General features: G+C 47.5%; 1 protein-coding gene across 6 annotated transcripts in view; it reads right to left on the bottom strand.

The window, feature by feature from the left end:
- HIVEP3 (HIVEP zinc finger 3) overlaps nucleotides 1-23,814 on the bottom strand; it is a 305,688-nt gene that overhangs the window by 152,768 nt on the left and 129,106 nt on the right. The gene's annotated exons all lie outside the window — the stretch shown is intronic.

Raw genomic sequence — 23,814 nt, 5'->3', positions numbered from 1 at the left:
CACAGGCACAGTCACAGCTTTTCCAACTGGGGCAGCAGTTTAGTTTTGTACTTGTTCCCACTGACACATTAGTGCTTTTCCTTACTCGCTCTCTCACTCCTAAACTGCAATCCCTTCTGCCACTGTTTTAGCCTAATCTTCAAGGCAATTTCTCTATCCTGTCCTCCTCTCACATGGGATCTGGACATGAAAGCAAATAATTTTTGAAGAATAACATTGCAGAGATTCTTCTTTACATGTGAAACAATTCATTTCCAGATGTACAAAGACAAGGCTAGCTGGTGATAGGATTCCTAGTTCTCCTAAAAGCAGACCCTGATTGCAAACTGGACCCTGTCCTGACTACATTAGAGCTGGAAAATAAACACGAGCACTGCCTGCACCCCCAGCCCTGGTCCAGGGTGAGCTGCCTTGGGCAGTCAGGGATTGACTATTCATGCTTAGAGATGTGGTTTAGTAGTGGACAGGTACAGTTGGACTTGACAATCTCAAAGGTCTTTTCCTACCAAGTGATTCTATGATTCTATGATTCATTCCAACATCAGGACCAGTGGGGCTAAGCCTTACCAGAAATCTAAAAATCACAACGGGTTATGTGAAGGTACCAAGGAGAAAAAACGTTCAAAAGATTAAAGCAGAGCTAAACAACCAAGTTTTCCATCTGGATGAAGGAAGAAAAGGCAGCATGAGGAAGCTGCAAGTGGAATCACCTTCAGACCCATGGGCAGCAGCCCCAGGCACGGGGACGGCTCCATCAGTGACCACAGGCAGCATCCTTGTGGTGGCCAGGCACCCAAGCAAGCACAAGAGCAGGGGTGGCTGCCCCATCCCTGGAGGGGTTCAAGGCCAGGTTGGATGGGGCTTGGAGCCCCTGATCCAGTGGGAGGTGTCCCTGCCCATGGTAGGGGGTGGAACTGGAAGGGCTTTGAGGTCCCTTCAACCCAAACCATTCCATGATTCTGATAATCTCAGACAAGCAAAAAAGTGATCAGCCCCATTTCCCTGATGTAGAAACTGAGGCAGAGAGAGCTGCACTGATGCCAACACAGAGCCCACGTGGTTGCTATGATCTACCTTCTTCACTTCTTCCAGGTCCTTCAGATACACCCATCTTTGATTACTCTTATTGTCTCTTAACATTATTTTTTCTTAACACACAGGAGGAAATAACTACAGACAGGTCAGGCTCCAAAGATTTAATGGAACTAACGCTGTTAGGCCATCCAGCAATTCTTCATAACATCTTCCCCCATGCCTTCGGCTGCCAGCAATTAGATTAGATAATTTTGAATCTGTAACCTTATTAGTGGCTTCTCCTGAAAGTGCGCTGGCACACGCGTGCAGATGCAGAGTTGGTAAGATGTAACAGAAATGTCCATATGATGTTAGAGCAAAAGCACATTTGCACAAATAACGCAACAGCAGGACAGGGCTGAAAATGAATCTTAGAATTGCTTGGTTGGAAAAGACTTTTGAGATCATTGAGTCCAACTGTATCTGTCCACTGCTAAACCAGATCGCTGTGCATCTCATCCACCCGTGTCTTAAACCCCTCCAGGGATGGGGACTCCACCACCTCTCTGGGCAGTCTCTGCCACTGCCCGAGAATCTTTTCAGTGAAGAAAATTTTCCTAATATCCAATCTAACGACCCCTGGCACAGCTTGGGCCATTCCCTCTCATCCTATCACCTGTCACTTGGGAGAAGAGATAAACCCCCTACCTCACCACAACCTCCTTTCAGGCAGTTGCAGACAGTGATGAGGTCTCCCCTCCCCTCTCCTCTTCTCCAGGCTAAACAGCCCCAGGTCCCTTAGCCGCTCCCGCAACCCCTGTTCTCCAGACTCTTCTCCAGCTAAAGGCACAGATAAAACTCCCTTCTCAATAATACCAGTCAAACAGAAAAGCATTTAGATGTTAATCTTGTAACTGTCTTAGAAGAAAACATTATTTTAATTTCACAAGACCAAAAAGTGCTACAAAATCAGTTTAACAACCCATAGAGGTTGTGAGTAAATGTTGGTTTTAGCATGAGGACACAGCACCATGGACATGGCTCGATTAATTCCCAACACACGTATGATAAACAAACAACCCATTTTCTGCTGAATTTTGTTAAGGGGCTTTGTTTTCCCTCTCTCAAACATGAATTTACCTAAGGTTTTACAGAGATTTATAAAGTCCCAGCTCAGGTCTCTGTCATGTCCTGCTCCTGCCCCCACACTGCTCCTGGAGAGCCAGCAGCATTCCTAAAACACCAGAAAAAACTCCCTGCTTTCTCACTTGACGCATATCAAACTCCACTCCAGTGAATACCGGACAGCTCATGGGTGCCCTGTGGTATTACAGAGCCCCTTCTATCTGCCAGCTTCCAGAAGATAAACAAGGAGACCTCTATGCGTGTCTCCCTGCTATGGCCAGGCACTCACTGCGTGAGAAAAGCCACCAAACTCTGCCAGATCCAGAAAGATCCCACCCTGCATTATTTCTACACAGCCCTCAGCCTGTGTTTCTGCTGTTTTCTTTCCTTCTCTCCCCTTTCTTCCCTCCAGGTAGCAGCATCCGCAAGGAGGAGAGCGGGTGACTCCAAGAGGAAGGCAGACAGGTCCATCTCTCCATCTCTTCTCCCTCCTAGTCGGCATCGCCCCCCCAAACAAAAGAGAAGGAATTACATAGCAGGCTGCCAAAGCGGTGGAGCAAGTGAAGATCAATAGCTTCCCAAGATGGGAGAGGGTGCAGAAGGCCTCCTCTGGACCCATTTCAACAGTTCCATCTCCTTATCATAGAATCATAGAATCATCAGGTTGGAAGAGACCCACCGGATCATCGAGTCCAACCATTCCCATCAATCACTAAACCATGTCCCTCAGCACCTCGTCCACCCGTGCCTTAAACACCTCCAGGGAAGGTGACTCAACCACCTCCCTGGGCAGCAGAGTTGGAGACTCCAGAACTGGACGTAAGACTCCAGGTGGGGTCTCACCAGAGGAGAGTAGAGGGGCGAGAGGAGAGTAGAGGGGCAGTTCAGTTCCTGAATTGAGTTCCCTGGTCCCCCTGTCCCATCCTTCTGGTGACCGATGCATTTAATTATGTGTCCGCGAGCGCACGTGCGGGCTCCTGCAGGTTCTGCTCAGGAAACGCATGGAAAATCTGGCTCCAGTACAGTGTTGCTCTATTTTACCTTCTTTACTGCCTTGAAAAACATTTGGCCGTTGCTGGAGAGAGCCAGGCTAGACGCATACATTACAGTGCGCTCCAGAAATAGCACACTCTGGCTTGCACAATTTTGCAGCTAAAAAGCATCCTTTGAGCTCAGCAGCCTGTCCCTGTCTGCGGAACAGCTCTGGAGAAGGCAAACCAGGGTGCTGGAGCCTGTGGCTCAGTATGAATCATTGCAGGAAGGTTTCAGGACTTTGAATGCAAGTGAACAAAGTGTGAGCAGGTTTGATTTCCTCTCCCTCACTGCCAGTTCCTGTACATCTTATGCAAAGTGTTTAATGAGCTAATTTGTACGTTGCAGAAGAAGTTGTACATCAAAGCTGAGTTCAGCTTCGGTCTGGCAAATGAAGCCGTCTCTGAGGACAAGAACCCAAGAGCGCTGCCGTGTTGGTGCTTCAGACACTGTGACTCGAAGGGAGGTCAGTCTGCAGAACCAACCCAGGTCAAGGCTTTCCTCTGGAAGCCGCAGCTTTGAGCAAAACGCAATCATTTCTGGTGATAGAGGACACCCGAAATCCACAAAATAAGTATCATTTGTAGTTTGAGTTGGATTCAGGCTGGTGATCTGAGGATGAAAAGCTCTTTATTTTCTCAGGTAGATTCTTAGCTGTGAGCACATGTTGGAAAATCAAAGCGATTTCTGGAACAGTGCAGGTTTACATTAAATCCTGACCTTTTAGGGACCCCATCTCTGAATACAGGCAAAGTGTCCTCCACGGTTGTCCAGACACTGCTCAGCACGCTCCATGATCAAGCATTAGGTCTCAAGTGCTAACAGGAGACCACCATCACCTACAGAGATGACAATGAAACCCTACCAGCGTCTCAGTCTATTTCTGTAGGCAGCATTTTGCAACATAAATGAAATGGAAGTGCCAAAATCATTGAACAGGCTACATATAAATCAAAAAGCATGGCTGGTACAAGGAGGTATGAACCACAACATCACGAGGTACTGAATGAGCACATCACATTCCCACACCTCATCCAACAAGCCCAACACAGCACTCTAGGTGTGTCAGTTTTGCAGTACCTCCCCAAGGGATCCAGCACCAGTCAGATGGATCCAGTTTAAACCATACTCTTAGACTGGCCCAATGTCTACTGTCTTTGGGTTTCTAGACCTCCAATGATCTAATTGCAGCAGCTGGTTTTGGACCATCAACATCTAGAAATCCTAAACAAATGTCCAAAGTATTTTTTTCTTCCATTCTCTCCATACAACTTCTAGGTAGGAAAAGAAGTAAGAATCAAATAATCACAGAATCATAGACTGGTTTGGGTGGGAAGGGACCTTAAAGCCCATCCAGTCCCATCCCCTGACATGGGAAGGGATATCTTCCACAGGATTAGGTTGCTCCAAGCCCCATCCAACCTGGCCTTGAACCCCTCCAGGGATGGGGCAGCCACCACTGCTCTGGGCAACCTGGGCCAGGGCCTCCCCACCCTCACAGTAAAACATTTCTGCCTAAGATCTCATCTCAATCTCCCCTCTTTCAGCTGAAAACCATTCCCCTCATCCTATCCCTGCCCTCCCTGACTGAGAGCCCCTCCCCAGCTCTCCTCAGTCATGAGCACAGGGACACCAAAACATCTCGTATTAGGTCCCGGGCTCTCTCCTGGGCTCTGCCCCAAGAGACTTTCTGCAACTTCAGTGACACTTCATTTACAGTGCAAGGGAGGAGAGTGACACCCATCCGTGCCTGGCAGAATGTGGCCCCAGCTGGGTCACGAACTGCACAGGAGGCCCAAGTGCTGGCTCTGAGGGAAACCCAGACCTCCCTCCGCTCTGTCAGGCCTTGTTTTATGGGCAAAGCTCGCTCTCAAACACGTGCAAGATGAAAACCAGCACACAAGGGCCATCACACACGTGCATATCCTGCAAAACACATGGTGTCTGGTAGCTACGCCTCTCCTGCTTTCCCCTCCCCCTGCAAGAAACCCTTTTTTTTAGGAAGACAGCACTGCTCAGAACGTCCCCATCATTCAGAGGAAAAAGGAGAAATAAAGAATACTGGCACTGAGACTGCGACAGGAGACAAATGCCATCACCTGGATATCCTAAGTATCTTGCCTAGAGCCTGCAGCCGTAGCAAACGGCTTCCTCTTTGCTGTTCACATCCCCTGCTCCTACCCACAGCCCTGATTGCCGTCTCGCCGGTTATAACATTGGTTTGTATCATAGAATCATTAAGGCTGGAAAAGACCTCCAAGACCACACAGTCCAATCATCAGCCCAAGCCCACCGTGCCCGCTAAACCATGTCCTGAAGCACCACGTCCACATGCTTTTTGAACCCTTCCAGGGATGGAGACTCCAACACGGCCCTGGGCAGCCTCTGGCAGTGCTTCACCACCCTATCAGTAAAGACATTTTTCCTCATAACCAATCTAAACCTCCCCTGGGGCAACTTGAGACTATTTCCTCTCATCCCATCACTTGGGAGTAATATATTGGGTTATAAGGCTGCAGAGATCATAATCTTCATCCACAACTTGTGATTTACTGCTGCCTGGTGACACCAGTGGCTTTACTGGTGGCATCAATTTACTGTGATGTTCTGGGGACACCAAAACCAGCATTTTCATTTCAGTCTTTACTGCTGTGAACTAACTGAGCTGATTCAAACACCAGAACAGCAGACAGAGCCCTGGCTTTCTCTCTCTTTTCCTACTAACACATTACAGACTCTTTTTACACCATTAACCCAGAGATTTTGCCTCGCATACTTGATTTAGTGCTTTATTTATGGAGATAAAGAAAAAAAAAAGACTGAAGGCAGCTGTTTGCCTCCTGGATTGCAGGAAAACTTTGGCGCTTTGCAACCTGGAAAACCGAGTCCAGCATTGTTTGAAAGTCTTGGGTGGTTGTTATAGCAACATATGCACGTGTGGATGTGGATGCATGTAAAATAGACTCAAACCCAGGTTGTCACGGGCAACACAAGTCAGCTCCGAAGTCACACTAACTTGCCTGGTATCATCTGAAAGCAGCAGCCAGCTCTGACAGAGACTGGGTAATATCCTCGGAGCTCTCTGCTGGTGACAGTCACTGGCTGGGAGCTCAGAACCGTCTCACAGCTGATTCAGCCCCGTAAGGAGAGGGTAATTTTCTTTATCCTGTTTGTCGTCCCCCCCGTCCCTTGCAGGCTGCCATAGCACCTTAACCCAGCTGGGTAAGACAAGCTCATGGCTCCCTCCCAAACAGATGGCTGCAAGGAAGGTCCAAAAATAATCTAACCCATTTGCCTGGGAGTTTTGAGCCTGCTCTGCTGATTGGCAGACCCTGCGGAGACCACCAGAAGAAGCAGATGGTCAAGACATGAGATCAGAGATGGAGAAGGAGATGTCAATCAATAGGTTGGAGTGCCAGGCTCTGGGATGTGGAATGGAGCAGGCAGCTACAACAGCACTGAGGAGGCAAAGGTGCACTGTCCCAGAAGGATGGGGGGGTTGAGCAATAAGGTTGGTTTGCAAAGTCTGTTTTTTGCTTTAAGAAAACAAAAAGCACACCCTTATCATGCTGCAAGAGTCAGCACTTACTTTGTTCCACCCCTGGAAGGATGTGCTGAGCCTCATCCGTCCCCTCACCAAACTCTTAAGCAGAAAGAGTCAAACAAAAAGAAGAGCGAGAACAACGGTACAGTAGTGGTAAAAACAAGAGCTGGGCAAAACCATAGATCACAGTAGCTGTGATGCCAGGTTGTAGGGTCTGTAAGGAGATTTCTGAGTAAAAAGAAGAATTCAGTGCACCTTTTTGGATGTTGAGCACTGGTACCCTGGCTCAGAGCATCAAAAGCAAGGCAGCAGCAAAATGATCTCCTTCATCCCTTTACACAGGTTTTTAGCAACAGCACCCTCAGCACAAGGCTGTGACACAAACCCTTCAGTCCAGAAACCCTCTTGGGGTGAAGGATTTAGCAGGGATTGATGCTAAACGATGTGGTTAAACTACCATGTGTCCAGGAATCAGCAATGCAGTGCCTGGAGGCTGGAAGAACCGGTCCCTTTGGAGAAGTTAAAGGAGCCAAATCTGCAGGTTTCACTAAAGTCAACCAAAAAAATAAAGAGGTGGGAGGGAATAAAGGATTGCAAATAATTGATGGGTCTAAACACCAAACTGAAAAGAAATTATCTAGGGAGTGCATTTTCCTAGTAGGGCAGATGATGGAAAGGATAATTTTGCCTCAGTATTACATAAAGAAGGTACCGTAGAGAAGAGACACCTCTAAGCCTGGAACATCTCAGCCCCATTAACACAGCCCCATTAACACATTTACCACTAGGGCAAAGCCGGTGGAAACGTGCTGTAAACACTGGCTCCTCAGAGGAGGAGAAAATCTCATCTAACCAGCCTCTTCCCCCTCTGATTCCTGGATTTCCAGCAGCTCCTTTCCCCAGAATATTTCTTAATGGCAAGGCTGATTTTTTTTTCATCTGTGCTTCCTCCGGAGCAAGGCTTCCCACCCTTGGGTGCAACAGCAACAGCAGCAGCTCCTGACCGTGCACAGGAGAGACCTGGCATCATCAGCTGCTCTGTGCCTCAAAGCAGCCCAGTTACTCCCAGCAGGACACAAAGCACAGTTTATAAAGCCCTGTTCTAGAAAGCACCTCATCTGCATCATCAAAGATAGAAAAGAAAACCCCAAGACATGTTCACGTCATGTTCATGTCACCCCCAAGTTCATGTCATTTCTGGAGTGCATCCAGCACAGCATCACCAGCCGGGCGAGGGAGGGAATTGTCCCACTCTGCTCCGCACTGGTGTGGCTGCACCTTGAGCACAGGGGGCAGTTCTGGGTGTCACAAGATAAAAAAGCTACTGGAGAGTGTCCAGAGGAGGGCATGGAGTTGGTGAAAGGTTTAGAGAGGAAGCCGTGTGAGAAGCAGCTGAAGTCACTTGGTCTGCTCAGCCTGGAGAAGAGGGGTCTGAGGGGAGACCTCATCACCATCTACAGTTTTCTCACAAGGGAAGGAGGAGGAGCAGGCACTGAGCTCTTATCTCTGGTGACCAACGACAAGACCCGTGGGAATGGCAGGAACATGCCAGGAGAGGGTTAGATTGGACATTATGAAAAGTTTCTTCCCCAGAGGGTGGTGGAGCCCTGGAACAGCTCCCAGGGAAGCAGTCACAGCTCCAAGCCTGACAATATTCCAGCAGCGTTTGGCCAACGCCCTCAGCCCCACGGTGTGAATGTTGGGGTGTCCTGGGCAGGGACAGGAGTTGGCCTCGATGATCCTTGTAGGTCCCTTCCAACTCAGGATATTCCATGGTTCTATGACAAGTCACACCTATTTGCATCTGAGAACTCTGCTGTGCTACAAGGTCAGAGACAGGTACAGCTGTAGTTCCACTAACGGCAACACACAGTAATTCTCTTTTGAGGCTTACTCCATGCATTTACTGTTGATGCAAAGTGCTGCAATAACAAACATGGAAACAGAAAGCCTTTTAATCATAAAATTCATCTTTATGTAAAGCAAATGCACCAGAAATCCCCTGCAACACCCAAATCCCCTTATCAAATTCTCAGTGTGGGGCGATATGTCAGCATTACTCAAAAGGCACACAGGCTTTGCACAGCCCTCTCTGCAAAAGAAAAAACAGATGTCTGTGTCCATAAGGAATTCCTGGGCATCCCACCGTGCTCCCTGAATCCCTGACCCCTCCATCTGCAGCATCCCTGCAGGTGCTGGAGAAGACCTTCGCACACACCCACCATGGGGGGTGGCAGCTTGGGACAAGCCATGCAGATGCTGCTCTTTGCCGCTCGGAGGCTGGAGAGATGAGAGCATCTCCACACACCTCTCAGCACCACCTTGCAGGCGACCAGAGAAACAAAACATCAGCTCTTATTTTTGTCCAACACTTGGTGTTTTGAAGGCTTCTGTTTACCCTTCCATCAAAGCCGACAGACAAAGACTGAACAGCCCTGAGAAGTCTGGACCCCATCTCCTATCCACCAGAAACCCCCAACCGCACACTTATTGTTAGGAGCCAGAGTACTATTGCACACAGCTGACCGGGTAATTCCAGCTCTCCGGAGCGTGCCAGGAGATGACAGCATTTCTGGAGGGCTGTCTGGAGGGATGTCTGCAGGAGTAGCGGCAGAGCTGCCACCACCACCCTGCTAATCAGCCAGGGACGAGGGGACCCCACTGAGGTGCATTGTACCCTGGAACTCCAACCCCTCCAAGCACAGACAGCACTCAGAAAGGCTCTTCACAAATAAAACTGTCACGAATGTAGACATTCCTTACCCCACAGCTTTATTTTCCAACCCGCAGTGCAATGTTGCTGTAAGAAATCGAATACTCGAGCATGAAGTATGTGTTACAGCGCTGCCTTATACAGCGGCAAAGTGATTAATTAAAATTTACAAGACTAATCTAAATGCCTAAACATGTTTCTTGGCGGAAACTCCTATCACCCGCTGCCAATAACATCTCAAACTGACTACAACCCCAAAGTCAACCTTTGGGAGCCATGAAGAGTCTCTTTGCACTAAGCCAGTCGGAATGAAGAGATACGCTGGGATGAGGGGGAACGGTTTTCAGCTGAAAGAGGGAGATTGAGATGAGATCTTGGGAAGAAATGTGATCCAGTGATCCTGTGATCCAGTGGGAGGTGTCCCTGCCCATGGCAGAGAGGTGGAACTGGATGGGCTTTGAGGTCCCTTCCAGCCCAAACCGTTCTATGATTCTATGATATGTGATTCTTCAGGGAAAACAAAGCATATGATGTGTGTCTGGGATGTGCTCACCCTGGGAACAACACTATCCCAAGTCACAAACACCAGCCAAGGCCCAGTTTTGTTAACTTTTAGGATGTGGCACTCAAAAAGCTGTATAAAACAGTGCAAGAGCCAAGTTAACAGCCAGCTCCATGATCCATGAGGTGCTGAGCCTGTCCAGCTAACATCAAGCCGTGCCAAACACTTCATAAAATCAGAGACTAAATTATTCCCTGGGAAGACTTCTTCATAAAACTCCAGAGGACACACATATTGATCACCCCTCTTCCTCTCTCCTCCCATATTCCCTCATGGAATATAATTCAATAACTGGATACTTTGGATAACCCTTGAGAACCTAAAACTGAAAATTCCTCGGGGCAACACTTGAGACTAAATTAAGAGTCAAAGGGGTAAAAATGAGGTTAAAGCTGTTGATTTAAATAGACAAAAAATTATTCTGGAAAAAATAACAGTTGACTATGGAAGGTTAACGAAGGTGGAACCCATCTGATTTGGTCAGGTCACTGGAGGCTGGTTGCATAAATTGGATGAATGAGAAGGAAGAGACTTTTTAAAGGCTTATCAATTCAATGTGTAAATAAATGCAAAACTTTTAATGTACTGAACTAACCTCTACTCACTGTTAGAGCAACTCCTTGGCTTCAGTGTTTTCAAAGCATGCTACTTGCTTACTGGTGAGGCTTTCACTGCCATGAAATAAACCTTACAACGTCAAGTGAAAATCTTATTCATGGAAACACAGCTCATTTATAACTTTAGTTTAGATACTGAAATTATTAAGTATTAACTCATTCCTACTGGAATAATATTTTAGCAGCAGTCAAAAAGCCATTGAAAAATCACAGAATCAAAAGGACCTCAAAGTCTAAGAAACTTATTCCTTAGGCAAAAGCAGAGATGAAGGCTTGTTTCCTACGGATTTGCATCCTATGGCCTTTCCTTCCTTCCCCAGTTCCTCCAAATCATAGAATCATAGGATGGTTTAGATTGGAAGAGACCTCAAAGCCCATCCAGTTCCACCCCTTGCCATGGGCAGCGACACCTTCCAGTTGCTCCAAGCCCCATCCAACCTGGCCTTGGACACCTCCAGGGATGGGGCAGCCACCACATCCCTGGGCAAAAATAAAATGCTTTATCCCAAGTAGAAATCATTGTGCTGTCCAACCACTTCTCTAAAGAGCTCTTTCTGCTCCCTCCTCCAACTGCATATTTGTCGTGGCAGAGCTTCTGGGCTCAGGAAGGAGATCTTTATAGCTCCCATGAAAACTCACTCCATGTTGCCAAGTTACACGCCCCCGAGAACTGTCATCTGCACTCAATTGGGGCTGAAGCCTCCAGTCCCTCCTTGCCTCCTGCATTTGAACTCAGGGCAAGGACTGCCCTGCTGCAGCCCACGCTCCCTCAGGGAGGCACAGTGATCATGCTCTGCTTGTAAACAATACACCAGCCCCTCCAGAAAGGAGCCCTGGACTACAGGAGTACAATTCCATGGGCCTTGGTCCCAGCTCCTCTAGAAACCCATGATAATGCCATGATTTCCACTGGCTGTAACATCAAGCAATGTCTCCTCTTGATCTTAAGAACCAGGCAAATATAATATAAAACTCCTACAAATGAGATAGCAGAGAAGTTGTGTCAGATCAGTTCTGGCACAGCTGGGAGCAGATTCCAGGACTCCAACTGGATCTGGCAAACCTCACCCAGTCAGATCCATCCTGCAGGAGCCAGGTTTGCTCAGGCTGTCTCGGGCTGCTACACCACCTCCCCAGAGGGAGTCCTGGTTTCTACCACAGCTGGGCCAGCTGGTAGAGAGCTGTTTCAGCTCATTAGCAAACCTGGGCTGTGTGCCCCCACAAACAGAAAGACCTGCACATGTAGAGGGGACAACTTGCTGGCGCAACCAGTTCCTTGCACAGCAGCAGCCAGGCAGGAATGGGAAGGTTCCCAGTCCCGCAGCCAATGCAGCGCTGCCTCTGGTTCCTTACTCTACAAAGAGGCTACAAAGATGATCTGAGGGCTAGAGCACCTCTCATACGAGGACAGGCTGAGAGTTGGGGTTGTTCAGCCTGGAGAAGAGAAGGCTCCAATGAGACCTTAGAGCAGCTTCCAGTGCTGAAACAGGCTCCAGGAAGGCTGGGGAGGAGCTTTTTTGTAAGGGTATGGAGTGATAGGATGAGGATGAATGGCTTTAAATTGGAAGGAGGAATATTTAGATTAGACCTTAGGAAGAAATTCTTCACATTGAGGGCTGGGGAGGCCCTGGCCCAGGTTGCCCAGAGCAGTGGTGGCTGCCCCATCCCTGGAGGGGTTCAAGGCCAGGTTGGATGGGGCTTGGAGCCCCTGATCCAGTGGGAGGTGTCCCTGCCCATGGCAGGGGGTGGGACTAGATGGGTTTTCAGGTCACTTCCAACTCAAACCATTCCATGATTCTGTGATTCTAAAACTTACTGGAAGCAGAAAGACAGCCTTAATTAAAGAAGGTTTATCATCAAAGTCAAGAAATGCCAAAATTACCGCTGGCTCCTCAAGCTTAATTTTGGGAGCAAGCAAGAATTGGGTTTTATAGACAAGACAAGGTGATCTTTTCTCTTTTTCTATAAGTTTTATAGGGCTTCTTCTGTTCCTGGACAGTCAAGGAGCAGGGTGGAGCCCGCCAAGAACTCAAGGCTTGTGCTGTGTGATATCAGACATGAGTGACCTATTATCTGGAATATCTTAATGTGGTTTTCTTAATGTTGTTTTTGTGCAATTGCACTTAAATTGTCCGATAATCTAATTCAAAAGGGAATATTTCTCCTCCTAAGCGAAAGTTCATTGTCCTTAAAAGCACCAACCCTGGGATCTGCTCAGCATAGAGGAATGCCAAGGACTGACACACTGGTGGATAAATGGTCCTCAGACTAATCCAGGTTTCTTCTCCCCAGGCTGTTAACTCAACTCTTTAAGTACCCAGACTGACCATTACATTAAAAATCTAGCGTGGCTACTAATTCAGCAGTGTCATTAAGGGCCCAGAGCTCAGATTCTGCCCATCGCCTCTGTATCTCAAAGCAGCACAGATGCTGTGATGTGACTCAGTGCATGACATAAGTTCAATTACTTGGGTGTCAACATTTGCAGAATTTGTCTATCTATAGCTTCAAAATCACATCTGCTATTACCGAGCATCTCAAAGTCTAGGCTTACAGCATTTTTGTGGACTTTCTCTTGAAAAAAAAAAAAGGAGGAAAGAAGGGTTGCACACCCAAACAGGACCATTCGTAAGAAGATAGTGAATTAAAAGTAACGTGATAAATATTCACAAGTATCTGAGTAAGGAAACCTTAGTGTGGGCAAAGAACTACAGGAGATGAAAAAAAACCAACATCTCTAACTGGTTAAATAACTTTTATTTCATGCTTGTGTTCACTGTGGCCCACAATGTTCACTTATAAAATGTTTAAGAAGGGGCTTTTCTCCCTGAGGATGCTCCCTGCCCTCCCAGGCACCAGGTAGGGCTGGTGGTGGTGGCATTTATCACTCCTTCGCTGTTACAAGGGCATTGTGTCAGGAGAGCCATTTAAGCTCTATTATAACTCCTTTTGACTGACAGGCACAGAGTAATGAGTGTCATTGCCTGAGGAAGGCCAGACAGGAAGCTCTAAATAGACCTGTCAGAGAGATGTTAGAGAGACTTACGCTTCAGCTAAATCAGCCCCCAACGCATAAAAATCTTTTAATCTACCAGCCTTTCAATTTTAAATGTTTACCAAGGCCCAACATCTATGATTCTGCATAGGTAAAATGCTTTTTCTTGATAAATAATTGTAATGACCCTTCTAAGTATATGCCTGGATTTCTTGTCATGAAAAACAAGAAAAAGAGGAGGAGAAAGGCAGCGGCAGGCTGCCAGGGATCCGAATGCTTCAGTAGCTGACAAAAGACAAGAGAATTTGGGCTGATTTTCTCCTTTTTTTTTTGGGGGGGGGGTGGGAAGCAGCTTTGGAATGATGAATTCACAAGTTGTTATGGGAACTGGCAGCACAGATGATGCCCCAAAGGAGCACCCAAGAATGTCTACAGGATCTGGAGGGATAATAATGTAACACAAACGCCTGTAATATGCATGGATTTCACCAAAATTGGATGACAATTTGTAACCTAATCCTCACAGAGCACGGGTTGAGTGCCAGCATGAAGCCAGAGCCCACACAACACATCAGACCCAAACGACGTGGCTCTGGCCCTCTCCCAGCCCTCCTGGCCATCAGGAGAGTGTCCCTCCTTGTTTGTTTATTTACTTTCGCAACACATTCATTTTCCTTCACACTACTTCACATTTTCCAGGCCGGCTGTGCCTGCGAACTCCTGGACTGGGAGCGCACGCGTGTGCCAGGCCGGGAGAAGCGGGGGGAGCCGGCAGCCGCGCCAGCAGCACTCGGGGATGCTGGAAGCCAGGAGGACATGAGGGATGGGTTTTATTCCTTTGGAAGGAAACCACCACCTCTGCACAGATGATACGAGCACCTCACCTTCCCAGCCTCTTTCTGCATGAGGGGATGTGAAGTTTGGAGGAGGACTGACCCCCTCTGCCATCACTCCCGCAAAGCCCAGTTACAGAAACACAGAATCACTAAGGTTGGAAAAGACCTCCAGGATCATAGAATGGTTTGAGTTGGAAGGGGCCTTAAAGATCATCTAATTCCAATCCTCTGCCATGGGCAGGGACACCTCCCACTGGATCAGGGGCTCCAAGCCCCATCCAACCTGGCCTTGAACCCCTCCAGGGATGGGGCAGCCACCCCTGCTCTGGGTAACCTGGGCCAGGGCCTCCCCACCCTCATTGTGAAGAATTTCCTCCTTATGTCTAGTCTAAATCTGATCCTCTCCAATTTACAGCCATCCAACCATCAACACAACACCAACATGCCTGCTAATGGGCTTCCATCTTTGAGGTGGACAGCTCGGCACACGCACAGGCCTGCAAGCATTGGGCAGGCTGAGGGCTTTCCCAGCACGGAGACAGATGAGGCCTGGGTTGTTTTCTAAATGGGAAGATATAATTTATAAAGACCTCCATGTGTATTTTGGCTTTTAAAAGACAGTTCCAACACAGGCTGTGCAGAAGAGCCCGTACATCTAAACCTAAGGTTTACACATCTGTAATGTGTGTTGGCTCTCTGGGTGACACATAAGCACAGGCAACACTTGAATTACAGCAATCACACAATGGTCTCAACTTCAGGTTGTGTTTGTGGAACATACAACAGCAGGCCGAGCAGGACCCACGCTGTCCAAATGGCTCGGTCAAAGCACCACGGCAATGTCACGTCCTCGGGACAGCCTGGTGTGGGAGCAGATCACAGACATGCCAGAGTAACCAGGGGCTTCCAGACCATAAGCAATACATGTGGAGAGATCTTATCACTCACTACAAGTCCCTGAAAGGAGGCTGTGGTAAGGTAGGTGCTGGTCTCCTCTCCCAAATAGAATCATAGAATCACCAGGTTGGAAAAAACCCACTGGATCACTGAGTCCAACCATTCCTATCAAACACTAAACCATGTCCCTCAGCGCTTTGTCCACCCATCCTTTAAACACCTCCAGGGAAGGTGACCCAATCACCTCCTTGGGCAGCCTGTTCCAGTGCCCAATGACCCTTTCCATGAAATATTTTTTCCTAATGTCCAGCCTAAACTTCCCCTGCTGGAGCTTGAGGCCATTCCCTCTCATCCTGTCCCTTGTCACTTGGGAGAAGAAGCCAGCACCCTCCTCTCCACAACCTCCTTTCAGGTAGTTGGAGAGAGCAATGAGGTCTCCCCTCAGCCTCCTCTTCTCCAGGCTAAACACCCCCAGCTCTCTCAGCCATTCCTCATAAGGCCTGTTCTCCAGTCCCCTCACCAGCTTTGTCGCTCAAATAGTGATAGGATAAGAGGAAAATGGCCTCAAGTTGCACCATGGGAGGTTCAGATTGGATATTAGGAAAAACTTCTTTATTGACAGAGTGGTGAAGCCCTCGTAGAGGCTGCCCAGGGCAGTCGTGGTGTCTCCGTCCCTGGAGGGGGTCAAAAACCATGTAGGTGTGGCACTTTGGGACATGGTTTAGTCAGTACACTGGGATTAGGCTGGGTGATCTTAGGTCTTTTCCAACCTTAATGATTCTATGCATGGATTGAAAAGACCTTGGCCATAACACGAAAGTCATGGGATTACGGGCACAAAGGTGAGACGTTCCTAAGCTCTATATAAAGCACACTAAGAAACGCTCCTAGAGCTCCAATCCACCTGCCAGCACAGTCACTGATCTTGTCCCCACACTTTGTAATTGCAGCCTGTGAGATATCCTGAGCCTATGGGGAAATGCTAGAAAAGGAGTTCAGAAGAGTAAAGCAAAGTCCTGCATCACTGCAGCCTCTTATTTGTTCGGTATTGATGCCTGTGAGATGGAAATCAGCTCAGCAGCCGGGCTTGGTTGGCAGGTCTCTGGGGTTGTGGTGTGGAGATAAGAGCAGACCTCACCGTGCTTCCCCAGAGCTGCCACTCACATTCAGGGTGAACTCCAGTAAAACTGTAAGGGTCTCTCTTGATCTGCCTTCCAAAAACCTCTTTGAAGATGTATTTGCTGAGCTGTTTACACAAATCCTTGCGAGTCGGCTTGACAGCAAGCCAGGCTGCTATAAACCACACAAACCAGCACCCCCTCATCCCCCTTGCACCTCTCATGCTCGGGTAGAGGCAGCCCGGAGGGAAGCCACGAGACCAACACACTTTCCATGTTGCACACCTGTGCCGTAGGCAGGACACACTCGCCAGATTTAGGCTTAGAGAATATTTATATTCGGGTTATAAATAAAGTGTGCGGCCTGCCATTCAGTGCTGGTGCCTTCCTTCCACCTGCTCATCCAAGGCCATTAACTTGTGCAATTTTTCCAGCTGTCCTTTTGGTCTGTGCCAGGAGGAGGCTCTTGGTCTCCTTCCCCTTTGTGACCCCCAGCGCACCAAAAGTTACCAACTGCATAAATGACCACGAAAGGAAACGTTTCCTGCACCAAAAGCTTGCAAAAGCCACATTAGGGAGCCCCATTACTTCTACAGAGGATAGAAGACTCATTAGTCTCACTGGAAGACCTTTCCTGGAGTTTGGGAGAACCAGAGAACAGAGGGTTTTAACACAGGACCTGCAGTTTGCATTTACCTAGTGATTTTCTGGGAGCTCTTGCCAAACGTCTGGCTACATGCTCTTCCAGAAGGTAATAAAAAGCCTGCACCACGCTTTCTCTGCAGAACTACTTAATGGGGTTAGGAGGTTCATTCTCAATTTCATACTAACTCCAATTAAGAAGGCTACATATTCTCAGTATTTGCTGTGGTTTCTCCTTTGTCCAAGTGGCCAAGCCCTGCTCTGCCCTCCACCAGCAGACTCAGCTCTCCCCTAGAGCCTCCTGCACTGCCTGTAGTTAGGTGTTGGTTGGGTGTGCTTTGTGTTTTCCTCCTCCCCAGCTCCCTGTTCTCTCCTGAAGCTCTGCCTCCCACCCAGCCAAGTCAGCCAAAGTGCCCCAGCCAGACCTCTCCATCGCCCAGCACAACCACTCCGGCTCATCCCTCTACAGCCCTTACACACATGCTCTCCACCGCTTCTACTCCAGTCCCTCAGAAAGACAGGGAAAGGAAAAGAGGTCCTTTCCAGATGGGATTCACAGATGTCATAAATGGTCCACATCCATCCCGTCTTTGACAAAAGCTGGAGGAAACTTGGCAGGGCCCAGGTATCATTACCTATAAATTATGGTTTGTGGGCTAAGAGCCATCCCAGACTGGGAGGATTCCTCAAGTCATATGAAGGTGTTGTGCTCACACTCATCTGCCTGACCTGGGGCCTTCCAGGGAGGGGTCAGTGGGTCACACTTCAGCTCAGCCAGCTATTCTCTGCTTCGTGATGGTTTTCTGACTTGAGACACGCAAGTCAGGAAAGAAGGAGATGCTGTGCAGTAGGACAACCCTTGCTGCTCCAGGGATGGGGCAGCCAAAACTTCCCTGGGCAACCAGTTCCAGGGCCTTCTAACCCTCATTGTGAAGAATTTCTTCCTTATGTCTAGTCTAAATCTGCCCCTCTCCAGTTTATACCCTTTGCCCCTCGTCCTATCACTCCAAGCCTTTGTAAACAGCCCCTCCCCATCTTTCTTGAAGCCCCTTCAGGTACTGGAAGGTTGCTATAAGTTCTCCTTGGAGCCTTCTCTTCTCCAGGCTGATCAAACCCAAGGATTTAAATGCTTCCTGTTGAGCACACTTCATGCTGCTATAAACAGGGCTGTAATGTGTCACTTTGGTCACAGATCCTCTCTTAATTACACCTGCTGCAGAGGTAATAAAATACAAGGGATGGAGAGGCAGCTAATAAATCACTTCCTTTATCATTACAGGAACCACACATGAAGAGCACTGAAAGAAAATCTAGAGAGCAGAGATCCTGTGTCCAATGTATGATTTAAACAGATCGTCCACCCCTAAACCTGCAGTGAAACTTGGACTTGCCCTTGGAAACACTCATTGAGTAAACACCGCCAGCGCCCACTTCCTGCCCTCCAGTTCATCCCAGCCCAAGCACAAAGTCAAACAAGCCGCTCTCAGTCAGGCAGCGGTGCCCCTTCCATCCTTCTTCCAAAAAATAAACACAAAAGAGGACAGACAGGCTTCCATCTGACTTTTATCAAAGCCTGGATGAAGGAAGACTTTCAACACTGCCTTCCAAGGAGCCCTTTGTAAAGATAGGAGGCTGGGTAAAAATAAGTTGTAATTAGAGTCTAAAGAATCTGCAGCAGTTGTCTGGCCAACAGCGCATCAGCTCCCATGTGCGAGTTAATCGCTTGATATTCTTTTCATCATGCAAATGCAGCGCGCCGCCCAATTCATGCTCACTGCCCGCATAAATGTTTTTCCTTACACTTGCAGGTTCAAGCTCCGTTTCAGCCCAAAGACGAACAGGACATGACTTTACCAGACAAGGAAGTCCAAAAAACCAGCAACTTTGCACAGCTTTCAGGGCTGATGCACCTGGAAATACATGAAAGAGGCAGCAGCTCAACCCTGTTTTACCCATTTGGGGAGCTTTGTTGCGGCCAAGAATGAAGCTTCGTAAGCAAGGCCAAGCGTTCTCTGTGGCATAGTGGGAATAAAGTCAAACCACCCAAAAATTCCTTGGCAACAACCCCAAGGCTTCACAGCAGGGTTAATTCAGCGCATTTCCATGAAATGCTTCTCATTCCCATCCCTCCTTCAAGCACGTGCACAGAGCTCGGTCCCGTTGTGTTACAGGACGCGGTTCTACGGGAAAGGAAAACACTGCGGCATGTTCCACGGTGGTGGGAATGAGGAAACACCACCCGGGCTCTGCTTTTGAAGCTCACGTCAACTCACATGAGCATTTCAACTTGGCAACATGTCTGCTGGCTCCGACGGCAGGGACCAACCCCGCTGCTCCGTCGAGGTGACACGCAGACAAGATGCTTCCTCTGACAGATAAAATAATGAGTGCTGCATGATCTGGGAATCAAATTACTTTGCTGATGATTGCAGAACAAATTTGCAAAGTTTGCAAGGAAAAAAAGATTATTTTTTTTTCTGTTCCAACTGCATGTTCCTCCTGAGATATGAAAATTAAAGTGCATTATTTTCCTTCTTGCATCTTAATAAAATTCCTCTTAAAGACAATTTCTAAATCTTTAGTTTAGCTTGTGGCTTCAACTAGGCCACGGGAAATGATGGATTTTCAATTCAGAGCACAATCAAAAACAAAACTAAGTCCAAGTCCAGTTAAGAAAGAATAGAAAGGGTTGTCCAAAATGTACTTTGCTTTACTTCCATTTCACTTTAGAAATATAAAGGATATCAAATGGAATCATAAAGTCATAGAACAGTTTGGGTTGGAAATGACCTCAAAGCACATCCAGTCCCACCCCCTGCCATGGGCAGGGACACCTCCCACTGGATCAGGTGGATCAAAGCCCCTTCCAACCTTGCCTTGAATATAACAATCAGAAATATTCAGAAGTCACTTTTGTTAAGAGATGTGTTTGGAGCTGCTGACCAATACAACCAAAGCATATTCAGATTTAGTCAGGTTGAGCAAAAGTTTTGTCCTCTCATTTTATCCATTTTTTTCCTTTCCTGTCTTCTAGAGAACCTGATGAGGAGAAGAGTGTGAAGAATTCCTGTAATTCCCCTGCATAAATACACAATAGGAGGACCAGAAGCACATGACACACTCTGATGCTGAGCCTGCTGCCATCAAACAGCAAGCACACGCCAAACGCTGCTGCATTCCCATTGGCTTTGGCACAATTCAAATAATAACTATTTCAAGACATAAAAGAAGTTCCTACAATGACTGTAGTCCAATCTCATGTTCTTATTGACTCCCTTCAGTTCTAGGTGCAGGGTAGCTCATTGCCAGGGACGTGCCTCTGGTAGGGCTTGGGATATTAGGAACCGGCTTAAGGAGCTGAGACCCCAAAGGATTCTACCAAGGATACTGAAACATCTTATTCCATCTCACAGGACAGAAAGTTGCCTCAACAATGCTGGGGAGGTTTTCTTGATGCCCCATGGACCATGGTAGAAATCTAGGGGTTTGGTGGGTTTAATTTCCACCATCAGAGCTCAAGTGAGATTTGGGCTGATGATTTTCTCTTGTATTTAACTCTCCGGAGCTCCAGCATCATTTTCTGAACACATTATCTCTTGTATCAAATCAAAGTCTGAGATCACGGCTATTCACTGCAGCAGACTAGTACAGGACACACAATATCAATGGCAGTTTGAGGGGGTAGCTGGTTCTTTTTTTGGTCTGACCAGCTAAGGTATGCAGAAGGGGACCCACAGCTTGGTTTATATGCACATTAACCATAAAACGTATTGCTACAAAGCATAAGGTCAAAAAAAGGAAGCGTAAAATAAGCATTCAGGTTGGTTTCCCAGTTTCAAGCTTGTTATTTTTGGCTAAATTCCCCGCCTTTCTTTTAGAGCAAAGACCGGGTCAGAAGATGACATCCCAATGGAGCAAAGCGTTTTCCTTTTCTTTTCTCATTCTTTTGATCCTCCCTTGTTCTGTAGCAATAAGGCCATGAGCTATTTCCATGACACAGAAGAAAGTGGATTTAATACAGCGCTGCCTTTCATTCCACAGAAAACAGCACTGGTGGCAGGTTTGGAGCAAGAAACACCAGGAGCTGCTGAAGGAAGGACAAGGGCAAAGCCAAGAATGGCCATGAGAGACTGGGCTCAGCGCTCTTCTACAGCGCCGAGGCTGGGAGGCAGCGCGCTCTACTTCAAATAACCCAGACAAGACACAGCATAAAGGTCAAGTCTTACTGGGTTTTAAGCTAGATTTACGCTTTTCTGCTTCACATAAACTTGAGCACAACTTCATGTATGAGCAACACATCCGATGGGCTCTGCTGCCTTCTGCAATTGCACGTGCTTTGGAAATATAGAAACCCAGGGTTAGAAATAAGACTGCCCACCTCTGTCCCAGCAGTGCCCCTGTAGAGTGCACCCATGGATCTGTTGGCACAGGGGAGGGAGGGGAATGTTCATATGGATGTCTGGATGACCCGGGCACAAGGTATAAAGAGGGATTTACCTGCTTGAGCTATTCCATTCCCTTCTCAGGAGAGAAGGCGTGGCACCTTCTCAAAGCACATGCAGCAGGTTATTAAATTGCTAGTAGCTAATTAACGTCTTAGTAAATAATATATATTTATTCGATTTATTAACTATATTAACTTCACATAAGCACATTTCTTAGAATCTCAGACATTTCCTAGACACTCCAGCTTTTATCCCCCAGGCTGCGATATTCAGGGCTAGAAATGGCCCAAGAACAAAAAACAAAATCAGGTAAACCACCCTCACTGCTGGAACTTGTGAAGAAACGTCTACCTCTTACCCAGCTCTTAGCTAAATGTGTTCTGCTGTCTCTCTTTGCGCTTGAGCACTGTGATTTACAATCACAGAATCATACAAGAATTTGGGTTGCGAGGGACCTTAAAGATCATCTAGTTCCAACTCCATCACCTAGTTGCAACCCCATCATTTACTTCCCACTGTGCTGCAGCAGCAGCAGAGCCAGCATCTGATCCAGGGTCAGACAGGAACAGTCCTGGAGTCCTCAGCACATAAAGGACATGGAGCTATTGGAGTGAGTCCAGAGGAGGCCACGGAGATGATCTGAGGGCTGGAGCACCTCCTGTATGAGGACAGGCTGGGAGAGTTGAGATTGTTCAGCCTGGAGAAGAGAAGGCTCTGGGGAGACCTTAGAGCAGCTTCCAGGCAGGGGGTTGGAACTGGATGAGCTTTAAGGTTCCTTCCGATCCAAACCATTCTATGATCATGGTATGGAGACTCACATGACCGATCAACCCTTTGATTCTAGAAGTAACTGAAAGACCGACAGGGTAAGTATCCAGACTTGCAAACTGATGTGCAGAACCTAAGGCCAAATAAAAGCAGCTGTTGGAAAATGTTAAGAAAAACAGAAAATAGGAGTATGCAATGGTGAGCCCAATTTCAGGCCAAGTTGTGACATCACGTCTCACAGGTCTCCTCATGGAATAAGACGTTCCCTTCCTGAACTAGTAGTAAGAAATTATAGTCCCAAACAGAAAAGTAGTAATGTGGGAACATACTTGTAATGCCTACATCATCCCATCATGTGGGGCGTGTGCCTGGTTGGATGCAAACCCGGGTGTCAAAGGACACAATGGTGAGGCTGCCAGAGAACAGCAAAGATGAAAAACAACTCCGAGAAAGCAGAGAGCAGTTGGCCTCAAAGGAGTTAAGATCGTAAGGGGTAGCTTCTCCCCAAAAGAAGTGTGGAAAGCAGGACAGATGTGGACTGGACACCCATGACAAAGAAGACTGAGCCCAGCAGGCAAGAAAGGCAAGGAGACTTGGTGGAGGTGAGAAATTTGCAAGCCAAGAGTGTAACACAGGTAGATCAACCTCTTTGTGTTACTTGCCCAGTGTTGTAAGGGCTTTGCACCTTTGAGGAAGGAGTGGATCTCGTTTGACTTGAGAGTCGCTTTCCCTAGTCCCTGTCCCAGACTGCTGGCAGGACCCAGCCCTGCTTGCATGTGCTGAATCCATCCCCAGCTGCCCTGGGTGGCTGTAACCTTGCCAGAGGTGTAAGAGCAGAGAGGTGGAGAAATGCCACCCTGTCTGCAGCAGAGACTTGGCATCTGGCAGGGACCACTTGGAAAAGCCCAGGGAGAGAGAGCTCAGACAGAGCAAGACGTGACAGGGCTGGTGTGAATCACTAATCCAACACCAATTTTATCATTTCCTGGCGCATATCCGCAAATACAGGATTTTTTCCATGTTCATGGATATAACAGAGAGCAAAACATGAGAAAAGTATACAATGATCATAACAGCAGCAGCTTTCTCGATGCATTTATTAAAGTAACATAAGGCCACGATCCTGCTTCCTTGAAGAGGTTGGACAACGCTTTAGTCACCATTAAGATATTGATGTAGCATTATTTTCTCTCTAAGCCCCCTAATTTGCTCTCAATTCATTGTTCATGGGATTAAGGCCATTTTTTTTAATGAAAACACAAGAAAAGCTCAGTGACAGGAGGCTGAAGGAAGTCTGTGCTATTCACCAGCCACCCAGCCACCCACATGCTATCTTAATTCATCAGCAGACAAAGCCAGCTCTTTGTCTTTGCAGCTCCCTCTATGCCATTCATTCACGGTGAGATATCGCTCCCAGTAATCAGAGCCTGCCTATACAGGGGGAAGGAAAAAAAAAAAAAAGAGACAAAACCCATCTAATCAGGCCTTAGACTTAGTCCCATTGTC

The sequence above is a fragment of the Phaenicophaeus curvirostris genome, chromosome 23 (genome assembly GCF_032191515.1).
Source record: "Phaenicophaeus curvirostris isolate KB17595 chromosome 23, BPBGC_Pcur_1.0, whole genome shotgun sequence".
Classification (NCBI taxonomy): domain Eukaryota; kingdom Metazoa; phylum Chordata; class Aves; order Cuculiformes; family Cuculidae; genus Phaenicophaeus; species Phaenicophaeus curvirostris.
The sequence above is the reverse complement of the archived record's forward strand: the minus strand, read 5'-3'. Positions and strand labels throughout refer to the sequence as shown.